Below are 12,487 nucleotides of genomic sequence, written 5' to 3' on the forward strand. Positions count from 1 at the left end.
TCTAAAAGCCTATCAATAGAGAAATAGATAAAGAGGGTTCAATTTTTTCCATAGAAAGAAATGACATATAGTAGGTACAAATAAGGAGGTATATCTCTAGCATTGACTTGAAAAGGCATTATGAATATACACCAAAATGTTTATAAGTAAACTTATTATGCTAAAAAAAAAATAAAATAAAAGTATATATGTGTGTGTGTGTGTGTGTTTGTGTCTGTGTGTGTGTATGTGTGTATGAGGGTACATTTTTGTGTATCTGGTGAAATTATATACCAAGTAAGAAAACACATACCCTTATACTCACACAGTTCAGTTCAGTCACTCAGTCATGTCCAACTCTTTGCGACCCCATGGACTACAGCACACCAGTCCTGTCCATCAACAACTCCCAGAATTTACTGAACTCATGTCTATTGAGTCGGTGATGCCATCTAACCATCTCATCCTCTGTCATCCCCTTCTCCTCCTGCCTTCAATCTTTCCCAGCATCAGGGTCTTTTCAAATGAGTCATTCTTCACATCAGGTGGCCAAAGAATTGGAGTTTCAGCTTCAACATCAGTCCTTCCAATGAATATTCATGACTGACTTCCTTTAGGATGGACTGGTTGGGTGTCCTTGCAGTCCAAGTGGCTCTCAAGAGTCTTCTCCAACACCACAGTTCAAAATCATCAACTCTTTGGTGCTCAGCTTTCTTCATAGTCCAACTCTCACATCCATGCATGACTACTGGAAAAACCATAGCCTTGACTAGATGCATCTTTGTTGGCAAACTAATGTCTCTGCTTTTTAATATGCTAAGTTGGTCATAACTTTCCTTCCAAGGAGTAAGTGTCTTTTAATTTCATGGTTGTGGTCACCATCTGCAGTGATTTTGGAGCCCAAAAAAATAAAGCCAGTCACGGTTTTGGCTGTTTCCCCATCTATTTGCCATGAAGTGATGGGACTGGGTGCCATGACCTTAGTTTTCTGAATGTTGAGCTTTAAACCAACTTTTTCACTCTCCTCTTTCACTTTTATCAAGAGGCTCTTTGGTTCCTCTTCACTTTCTGCCATAAGGGTGGTATCATCTGCATATCTGAGGTTATCGATATTTCTCCCGGAAATCTTGATTCCAGCTTGTGCTTCATCCAGCCCAGCGTTTCTCACGGTATACTCTGCATATAAATTAAATAATCAGGGTGACAATATACAGCCTTGATGTTCTCCTTTTTCTTATTTGGAAGCAGTCTGTTGTTCCATGTCCAGTTCTAACTGTTACTTCCTGACCTGCATACAGATTTCTCAAGAGGCAGGTCAGGTGGTCTGGTATTCCCATCTCTTTCAGAATTTTCCAGTTTATTGTGATCCACACAGTCAAAGGCTTGGCATAGTCAATAAAGCAGAAATAGATGTTTTTCTGAAACTCTCTTGCTTTTTTGATGATCCAGCGAATGTTGACAATTTGATCTCTGGTTCCTCTGCCTTTTCTAAAACCAGCTTGAACATCTGGCAGTTCACAGTTCATATATTGCTGAAGCCTGGCTTGGAGAATTTTGAGCATTACCTTACTATCATGTGAGATGAGTGCAATTGTGCAGTAGTTTGAGCATTCTTTGACATTGTCTTTCTTTGGGATTGGAATGAAAACTGACCTTTTCCAGTCCTGTGGCCACTGCTGAGTTTTCCAAATTTGCTGGCATATTGAGTGCAGCAATTTCACAGCATCATCTTTCAGGATTTGAAATAGCTCAACTGGAATTCCATCATCTCCACTAGCTTTGTTCATCATGATGCTTCCTAAGGCCCACTTGACTTCATATTCCAGGATGTCTGGCTCTAGGTGACTGATCACACCATTGTGGTTATATGTGTCATGAAAATCTTTTTTGTACAGTTCTTCTGTGTTCTTGCCTCCTCTTCTTAATATCTTCTGCTTCTGTTAGGTCCATACCATTTCTGTCCTTTATTGAGCCCATCTTTGCATGAAATGTTCCCTTGGTATCTCTAATTTTCTTGAAGAGGCCTCTGGTCTTTCCCGTCCTATTGTTTTCCTCTATTTCTTTGCACTGATCACTGAGGAAGGCTTTCTTATCTCTCTCACTATTCTTCGGAACTCTGCATTTAAATGGGTATATCTTTCTTTTTCTCCTTTGCTTTTTGCTTCTCTTCTTTTCACAGCTATTTGTAAGGTCTCCTCAGACAGCCATTTTGCCTTTTTGCATTTCTTTTTCTTGCAGATGGTTTTGATCCCTGTCTCCTGTACAATGTCATGAACCTCCATCCATAGTTCATCAGGTACTCTATCAGATCTAGTCCCTTAAGTGTATTTCTCACTTCCACTGTATAATCATAAGGGATTTGATTTAGGTCATATGTGAATGGTCTAGTGGTTTTCCCTACTTTCAACTTAAGTCTGAATTTGGCAATAAGGAGTTCATGATCTGAGTCACAGTCAGCACCCAGTCTTGTTTTTGCTGACTGTATAGAGCTTCTCCATCTTTGGCTACAAAGAATATAATCAATCTGATTACAGTGTTGCTTCCTTCATACTGTTCATATTGTTTATGGGGTTCTCAAGGCAAGAATACTGAAGTGGTTTGCCATTCCCTTCTCCAGCAGACCACATTCTGTCAGACCTCTCCACCATGACCCGTCTGTCTTGGGTGGCCCCACACGGCATGGCTTAGTTTCATTGAGTTAGACAAGGCTGTGGTCCATGTGATCAGATTGGTTAGTTTTCTGTGATTGTCATTTCAGTCTGTCTGCCCTCAATGCCCTCTCTCAGCACTTACCATCTTAGTGGGGTTTCTCTTACCTTGGGCTTGGGGTCTCTTCATGGCTGCTCCAGCAAAGTGCAGCCGCTGCTCCTTACCTTGTACATAAGGTATCTCCTTTTGGACACCGCTCCTGACCTTGGACGTGGGGTATGTCCTCTTGGCCACTAGCCGCTCCAGTGCCATGCAGCCGCAGCTTGCTGCTCCAGCTCTTTAGTTCTGTAAACCATGTTGGGCCATGCTCAGTAATTCTTTAATCCAATTTTCTGTTGATGGGTGGAGCTGTGTTCCCTCCCTGCAATTTATCTGGGGCCAAACTATGGTGGAGGTAATGAAGATGATGGTGACCTCTTTCAAAAGATCCCATGTATGTACTGCTACACTCAGTGCCCCCAACCCTGCAGCAGGCCATCACCGACCCACGCCTCTGCTGGAGACTCCTGGACACTCACATGCAAGTCTAGGTCAGTCTCTTGTGGGGTCACTGCTCCTTTCTTCTGGGTCCTGCTGCACAAGGTTCTGTTTGTGCCCTCCAAGAGTCTATCTCCCAGTCCTGTGTAAGTTCTGGCAGCTCTATGGTGGGGTTAATGGTGAACTCCTCCAAGAGGGCTTATGCCATACCCAAGTCTGCTGCACCCAGAGCCCCTGTCCCTGTGGCATAGAGCAGTCCGCTGCTGAGCCGGACCTCCACAGGAGATGCTCAAACACAGTTCTGTCTCATTCTGTGTGGTGTCCCTGGGTTCTGGTGCACACAAGGCTTGTTTGAGCCCTCTGAGCATCTCTAGCAGGAATGGGGTTTGGGTGTAAATGCGAATTCACCCCTCCTACCATCTTGCTGGGGCTTCTCCTTTGCCCTTGGGCATGGGATGTCTCCTCACAGCCGCTCCAGTGCCTACCATCTTACTGGGGTTTCTCTGACCTTGGACGTGGGGTATCTACTCACAGCTGTTTCAAGGAAGCACAGCCACTGCTCCTGACATTGGACATGAGGATCTCTTCACAGTCACTCCAGTGCCATGCAGCTGGATACACACACACACACACACACATTTATACTTATACAACAAACTAGAAATATTTTGCACAAAATATTTTGTGCATATTTGTAACATCAGAATTTGTTAGACAGGGATATATTTTTTGTATAAATAAAACAATCGCTTAAAAAAGTGTAATAAAATCTTTTGCTCTGCTGACCATCATTGAGTTTTATTTTGTTTAAGCAGGAATAATATCATGTGTTTATAGGAAAGAGGTGATATAAAGGAGATCATATCACCAGTGAGACCCTCCCATTGAATGCCCTGATTCTCATTTTGGAGAAAAACTAGGTAAACAGCAAACAGTCAGTGAATGAAGCAACCCCATGTCTACACAACTTAGTGTTATTGCTATTAACACTTTGGGTTTGGAAGAGAAAATCCTGATCTTTACATTTTTTTCTAAGACTGGGCATGGCCATGGAGCTGTAGCCATGTCCCTTGAGTCAATCTGAGCGAGGTACAAGAATTTTCATTTCTAACAAGTCCTCAGGTGATGCCACATACAATGCCACATTGTTTTTTGATTAAGAAACAATACTTTCAGAATCACTAGTCTACTAGATATCAAAACCCACTGTAGACCTATTGTAGTGAAGGCTATGTGGATATTGGTGAAAGACTAGACAAACAAGACAGCTGCCATAAATAGAGTGCCCAGAAACAAACACACTCTGCCCCCCATTGTTATACACTTAACCTATGAATGAAGCACATCTTTTCTTGAATGCAGCTAACACAGTTGAAAATTCATGTGGAAAAATGAACCTGGATTCTTACCACACATCATATGCAAAAATTAGTTCCTGATGAATTACAAACTTACATAGGAAAACCAAAAACTAACAGGTTTTAGGAAGTAATATAGAAGAATATCTCTTTTTCCTTAAGATAGAAAAGAATTTCCTTAATAAAAAACAGGAAGAAAGCACTAGCCATAAAAGAAAATTGTAAATTAGACCATGTTAATATCAAAAGACATCATAGAAGAAAAAGACAAGTAACAGAAGAGTAAAAGATATTTGAAATTCATAAAACCAACAAAACACTCAGATTAAGAATATATAAAGATCCCTAGAGATCAGTGAGAAAGACAGGCAAAGCTGGGGGTAGAAGAAAATGAGGCTCTCTGAAAAAGAATTCAATAAACATTGCACAAAAGAGAAGAAAATCTAAATGACCAATAATCATATGAAAATATGTTGTGTTACATTAATAATCAGAGAAATTGAAATTAAATCACAATAGGAGGCCTCTGCACACCAACAAATAACAAAAATTAAAGTTCTTGGAATAAATACTAAGGATTTAAGAAAATATGAAGCAATATAAAATTATGCTGTTAGTTGAAATATAAATTGGTACAGTCAATTTGGGAAACTTTGCTATCATCCATATAGTACACAACGAAGCAGGGCAAAGGATAACAGAGTTTTGCCAAGAGAATGCACTGATCATAGCAAACACACTATTCCAACAAGACAAGAGATGACTCTACACGTGGACACCACCAGATGGTCAATACCGAAATCAGATTGATCATGTTCTTTGCAGCCAAATGTGGAGAAGCTTTATATAGTCAGTAAAACTTGGAACTGACTGTGACTCAGATCATCAGCTCCTTATTGGAAAATTCAGGCTCAAATTGAAGAAAGTAGGGAAAACCACTAGGCCATTCAGGTATGACCTAAATCAAATCCCTTATGATTATACAGTGGAAGTGATGTATAGATTCAGGGACTAGATCTGGTGCACAGAGTGCCTGAAGAACTATGGATGGAGGTTCATATATTGTACAGGAGGTGATGATCAAAACTATCCCCAAGGAAAACAAATGGAAGAATGCAAAGCAGTCATCTGAGGAGGCCTTAAAAATAGCTTAGAAAGAAGAAAAGCAAAAGGCAAAGGAGAAAGGGAAAGATATACCTGAGTGCAGAATTCCAGAGAATAGCAAGGAGAGACAAGAAAGCCTTAAGTGAACAATGTGAAGAAGTAGAGGAAAACAATAGAATGGGAAAGACTAGAGTTCTCTTCAAGAAAATTGGAGATACTGAAGGAAAATTTCATGCAAAGATAGGCACAACAAAAGACAAAAATGGCAAGGGCCCAGCAGAATCAAAAGAGAATAAGAAAAGGTGGAATACAGAAGAACTGTACAAAAAAGCTCTTAATGACCCAGATAACCACGAAGGTGTGGTCACTCACCTAAAACCAGACATCGTGGATTGTGAGGTCAAGTGGGCCTTAGGAAGCATTCTTATGAACAAAGCTAGTAGAGGTGATGGAATTCCAGCTGAGTGATTTCAAATCCTAAAAGATGATGCTGTTAAAGTGCTACACTCATTATGCCAGCAAATTTGGAAAACTCAGCAGTGGCCACAGGACTGGAAAAGATCAGTTTTCATTTCTATCCCATAGAAAGGCAAGCCAAAGAATGTTCAAAAAACTGTACAACAGCATTCATTTCACATGCCAGCAAGAGACTTACAGGTGTACAAGCTAGATTTAGAAAAAGAAGAGGAATCAGAGATCAAATTGCCAACATATGCTGGATCATAGGAAAAGCAAGGGAATTCCAAAGAAGCATCTACTTCTGCTTCATTGACTATGCTAAAACCTTTGAATGTGTGGATCAGGAAAAACTGGAAAATATTTCAAGAGATGGGAATGCCAGACCACTTTACCTGCCTCCTGAGGAAACTGTATGCAGGACAAGAAGCAACAGTTAGAACTAGACATGTAACAGTGGACAGGTTCAAAATTGGGAAAAGAGTAAGTAAGGGCTATATGTTGTCACCTTGCTTATTTAATTCATGTGCAGAGTACATCATGCGAAATGCTGGGCTGGGTGAATCACAAGTTGGAATCAAGATTGCCGGGAGAAATATCAGCAACCTCAAATATGCAGATGATCCCACTTTAACCGCAGAAAGTGAAGAAAAACAGCCCCCTGTTGAAGGAGAAAGAGGAGAGTGAAAAAGCTGGCTTAAAACTCAACATTCAAAAAACGAAGTTCATGGCATCTGATCCCATCATTTTATGGCAAATAGATGAGGAAAATGTGGATTTTCAGTATCATACTGATCATACAGTATCAGATTTCATTTTCTTGGGCTCCAAAATCAGTGCAATGACTGCAGCCACAAAATTAACAGACGCTTGCTCCTTGGAAGAACAGCTATGACAAGCTTAGAGAGTGTATTAAAAAGCAGAGACATCACTTTGCAGACAAAAGTCCGTATAGTCAAAGCTATGGTTTTTCCAGTAGTCACGTATGGATGTGAGAGTTGGACCATAAAAAAGTCTGAGGGCCGAGAATTGATGCCTTTGAACAGTGGTGTTGGAGAAGACTCTTGAGAGTCCCTTGGACTTCAAGGAGATAAAACCAGTCAATCCTAAAGGATTGACCCTGAATATTCATTGGAAGGAGCGGTGCTGAAGCTGAACTTCAATACTTTGGCTACCTGATGTGAAGAGCTGATTCTTTGGAACAGACCCTGATGCTGAGTAAGACTGAGGGCAAGAAGAGAAGGGGGCAATAGAAAATGAGATGGTTGGATGGCATCATCGACTCAATGGACGTGAGTTAGAGCAAATTCTGGAACATGGTGAAGAACAGGGAAGCCTGGCAAGCTGCACTCCATGGGATTGCAAAGAGTCAGACATGACTTAGTGACTGAACAACAACAACACATATATTATGTATACTATATACTTTGAAAAGACGTAGACAATCTGGATATTATGCAAAAGATAATACTCTCCCACTACATCACTGACACCATGGTAATGGGCCAGAAAATCAGGAATTTGCTAACACTTTGGAGCTTTAGCAAGACACATACAATCCTGAAGGTGGGAGATAAACACTACAAAAATAAGGGGAACCCTTCACATCAGTGTCATTTTTAGGGCCTATGATCTAAGAGAAGAATCAGAAAGCTATGACTGCAGAGAGTATTTGTAACCAGTTGACAGAGGAGGATAAAGCCTGAATCTGGTTTACAAGTGGGTCAGTTTGCCATGTAAGGGCAGGTCAAAAATGAACACTGACTATGCTGTAGCTCATCAATGGTTGATTTGTAAGAGCGTCCTCAACTTTAAGCTTTCTCTGGAGATGATCTTGGCTAAAAGAAACTTCTTCACCAAAGAAAATGCTACCTTCCAGGACAGCCTACATCCAGTCAGCTGCATGGGTGTATAAAGAACCATACTCCTTGACATCCAAGCTCCAGAGTTCCCAGTAGGGTCAGCTGGGATCTTCAGTGGGACTTCTTCACAACACAACTTCTCCCTCTACCCAACCACAGCTATTGATTCCAAGAGCACCCCCAGGGGACTTTTCTGGTGATCTATGGGATGACTTTGCTTCCATTGCAGGGATACCAGTTCCATCACTGGTGAGGGAACTAGGATTCTACATGCCATGTGGTGTGGCCACAAGAAAAGATAAAAAAGCTAATGCAAGAGTGTGCATACCCAGTCGCTCAGTTGTGTCCAATGCTTTATGACTCCATAGTCTGTAACCCACCAGCTCCTCTGTCCATTACATTTTTTCAGGCAAGAATACTGGAGTGGGTTTCCATTTCCTCCTCCAAGGAATCTTCCCAATCCAGGAACTAAACTCACATCTCCTGCATTGGCGGTTGGATTCTTTCCTACTGTGTCACCTGGAAAGCCCCACCCAAGAGGACTCCCTAATAAACATTCTCCATGCTAATCTCCATCTCAAAGTCTCCTTCCTAGATAACCCATTTCCTATTCACCTCACACACGCACACACACACACACACAATATTATATGACCTCTGATTACCCACAGTTGAGGAAACTATGGGCTTCCCTGATGGCTCAGATAGTAAAGAATCAGATGGTAGAGTGACTAACACTTTACTTAAAGCAAGTCCTGGAGACTTCATGCTAAGCTTAAAAGGCTCTGAAAATAGCCTCTGTCTTCAGAAGGACTCCTCAGGAGTCCTCTGACTCCTTGAGGGCAGTTGAACTCAATTTTGCTGCCCCCTGGGATTTCTGGACCTAGAGAAGTCACAGAGCAGACTCTCTTAGGGAGGCAGGCTATAATAAGCACATCATAGCTCCCTTACCAGCAGAGACCCAGAAAAGGCCAAGGAGAGCTGGTTCAAACCCCTGAGAGGCTAGCAGACAGGTTTCCCCAACCAAGAGAGTTGCTGCCTCAGCGAGTCTGGGCAGTTCTGCCTTTTGCAATGGGAAACAGAGAAATCAGAAAAGTACTGAGACAGAGGCCGAGGAAGAAGCAGGGATGTGAGGCAGTATCAAGAAAATGCTTGACCTGTTTAGAACCTAGAGCAACCTGCTCTTGTCCTTCCTCTCAACTCTTGTGGCATATCACTGGCTAGAGGTCAAAAAGATCACCTTTCTGATATGGGAACTTAACCAGTTTGGTACAGGAAGAAGACCAGATTTAAAAAAAAAAACTACTGGGCAAGATGAGAAGATATCTGGATATGGAAAGTGAACATCAGTAGACTGACTACGCGTCTAAACATTCACCTCAATCAGGTACTTATTTCAGCCTCAATATTCAGTTTTGAATTTAATTCCATTCCCAAAAATCACATGGACACTGTATAAAACAGAGTTCAGCCTAACATGTAAGACTAACTTTGTACGTTATGACCACCCCATATGACTACTGGGCCAGGGTCTGTTGTTATCCCATGGATCTTGAGGAAGCAGGTCCCCAGTAAGTGGATAAGGGGAACTCAGTAGAAAAGAAAAAAAATTCCCCTCACAGACACATCCCAGGCTTTTAGAATGATTTCCTCAAATTCTCACTTTCAAAATTTCATTCCAGTTTTTCAAAGTACTCAGCACAGGAGATCCAATCTTACTTCACCATTTCGAATCTTCTTCATCTCACACTCCTCAGGCATTTCCTTCACAAACAACATTTTTTGAGGATGTATGTTTTATAAACTGCACTTATATGTGCTATATTATTATCTTTTTAGAATACCTAAGATTGCTCAGTGAGTAAGTAATGAAAGTCAGCACAAAACCCCACCTTCTGCTCCCAAGTTCAGTGCACTTTCTACTAAACCCTCAATCATATACAAATTTAATGTTCCAGCCATCAAAGACCAAATTCTCCCTTATTGTTGTCAATGAAGCCTGCTTATTAGAATTATCAAATGCTACAATCTGTCCAACACAGAAAACATAGGTTTCCCATTGTAACAGCAAAGGTATGTTCTTAATGTGGGACAAAAAACATTTAAAGAAAAAAATGTGTATATGTCAAAATAGAAAATAACTAAACCTGGAAAAATTGATCTTAAGCATGACTGTTTCAGATATATACTTGTATATGTAAGGCAAGTGTGGAGAAATAGAGAGTGAGCCGGGCAAGAAAAGGGAAACTGATTAGAGGGAAATGAGGGAGTGACTGGCCCTTGAGGAGAACCAGCATCCTCCCTTTCTGATGGGGTCTTTCTTATACGCTGCCAATGAAAAATTCTCTGAAGGGATGGTTAATTTTTAGCTTGTAGCTGAGTCTGCAGCCACTTAGCCAGAGGTTTGGAATCCGGTGGTCTCATAGCCTTGAGAAGGGAACCGCCAGTGGGGAAAGAGAATGTCCTTTGGGCAATTCCGTCAATCTCAAGGATCACTGTAATTTGATTCTTTGTTTGCAAGGTCAACATAATGAACCATGTTAACAATGAGCCCCCATGTAGGCCCTATCAATTTAGTTTTATGAAAATATGAAAAAAAACATGGCATAGTGGTTAAGTTTTGAGACTTACAGTTAATTTAGAGTTTGATTCCTATGTCTCCTATATACTTGATGTATGGCCTATTACTTTGTCTCTATATCTGTTTCCTCATTGGAAACAAAATGAGAAGAATAATAGTTTATGCCTGACAAGGTTGTCATGAGAATTAAAGTACATCCTATACAAAGTAAGGGCTTAATTACAGTTCACTCTCAGATTATTCAAAGCATGGACAAAAGTGCCATCTAAAAAGGTGTCGTAAACTCATAACCAAGTTTATTTGACCATTCGAGCATTAGAGTGTGAGAGCTAGGGTCATTTTAACTATCAGATTCATTGATTTTGAGAACATGAACAAATGCTTGGCTGGGGACAAAGTCACTGGCAATGATGATAATGGGGAGAAGACAGTGGTATCACATGTTTACTGTGTCCCTGACACCATTTAAAATGCTTTAAGCACAAGCTATTGTGAAAACCTCATAAAAATCTTATAGAGTAACTATTGTTTTGTGTGCTAAGATGCTCAGTCATATTCAAGTCTTTGCAGCCCCATGGACTATAGCCTTCCAGGCTCTTCTGTTCATGGGATTCTCCTGGCAAGAATACTTGAGTGGGTTGCCATTTCCTTCTACAGAGAATCTTCCCAACACAGGGATCAAAACCACGTTTACTGCACTTGCTGGATTGGCGGGCAGATTTTTTACCACTAACACCGCCTGGGAGAGCCACAGAGTAAATATTAGTATGTTCTATTTACAAATGAGAAAACTGAAGTTTCAAGATATTTAATAACTTGCCTGATAATAACCAGCTGGAAAGTAAGCATTTAATTGCTGCATGAATGAATGGATGGATGAATGATTTCTGGAACTACTATTAAAAAATACCCATCCAATGAGCCCTTTCTCACTTTCTGGATGAAACATTTGAAACACTTTGTGAACATGAGGGTATTTGAATAAACATTGTTCACTGTAGCATAGACATAGAAGACATCTAGAGAAACGTGTTAAATCAAGTGTGCTGCATATCTACAATGGAAAGAGTCTTAATTAAAGAACCAGAACATAGATAGTTCTCCAAAAAAAAATGTTTATAAAGAGAGAAAAACAGAATGAGATACATGCCACAGCATTATTAAAGTAAATGGAATAAAAGCACACACATAAAGCAATAGTGTATGTTTTTCAAGGAGATGCCTGTGTGTGTTTAGTTGCTTCTGTTGTGTCTGACTCTTTGCAACCCCATGGACTATAGCCCACCAGGCTCCTCTGTCTGTAGCGTTTCCCAGGCAAGAATACTGGAATGTGTTGCCATTTTTTTCCACTGGAGGATCTCTCCAACCCAGGGATCAAATCCAAGTCTCCTTCATCTCTAGCATTGCAGACATAGTCTTTACAGTCTGAGCCACTAGGGAAGCCCTTTCAAGCTATAAACACAGATCAAGAAACAAGTGGTTGATGGCGTTTAAGGACGTGCTTGCTTAACAGTTGGGGGCCCAAGATGTGGGCACATGATTAAGTTTAAGGAGCTTGAGGGAAAATTAAGTAACAACGTCAATATAAGAATAAAGATTTGTATGGACTGGTAGTATAATTTGATGTTCACTAAGAAGTATTAGCTTCTATATAAGTGCCTCTGAGGGTAAAACAAGCACAACAGTAAAACTTTGTTGGCTGAGGTCTATTGTTCCTTTGATTTCCCTGTTGATTATTTTTATCAAGCCCCCTGTTTGGAAAGGAAATTCAAAGATAAATTTTAATGTGCCACCACTGAAAATTTGATTTTATGTATAGAGAAAAATCAAACCACCTTATCTGAAATAATAAATTCCCAACCTTATTTCTGTCTATCTCTATACCCTTATGTGGCTTTATTTCTCTTTATAAAATGCAGAACTAGCTGATGATAGATAGATAGATCCATAGATAAATAGAA

This window comes from Cervus elaphus, chromosome 11 (assembly GCF_910594005.1).
Source record: "Cervus elaphus chromosome 11, mCerEla1.1, whole genome shotgun sequence".
NCBI lineage: Eukaryota > Metazoa > Chordata > Mammalia > Artiodactyla > Cervidae > Cervus > Cervus elaphus.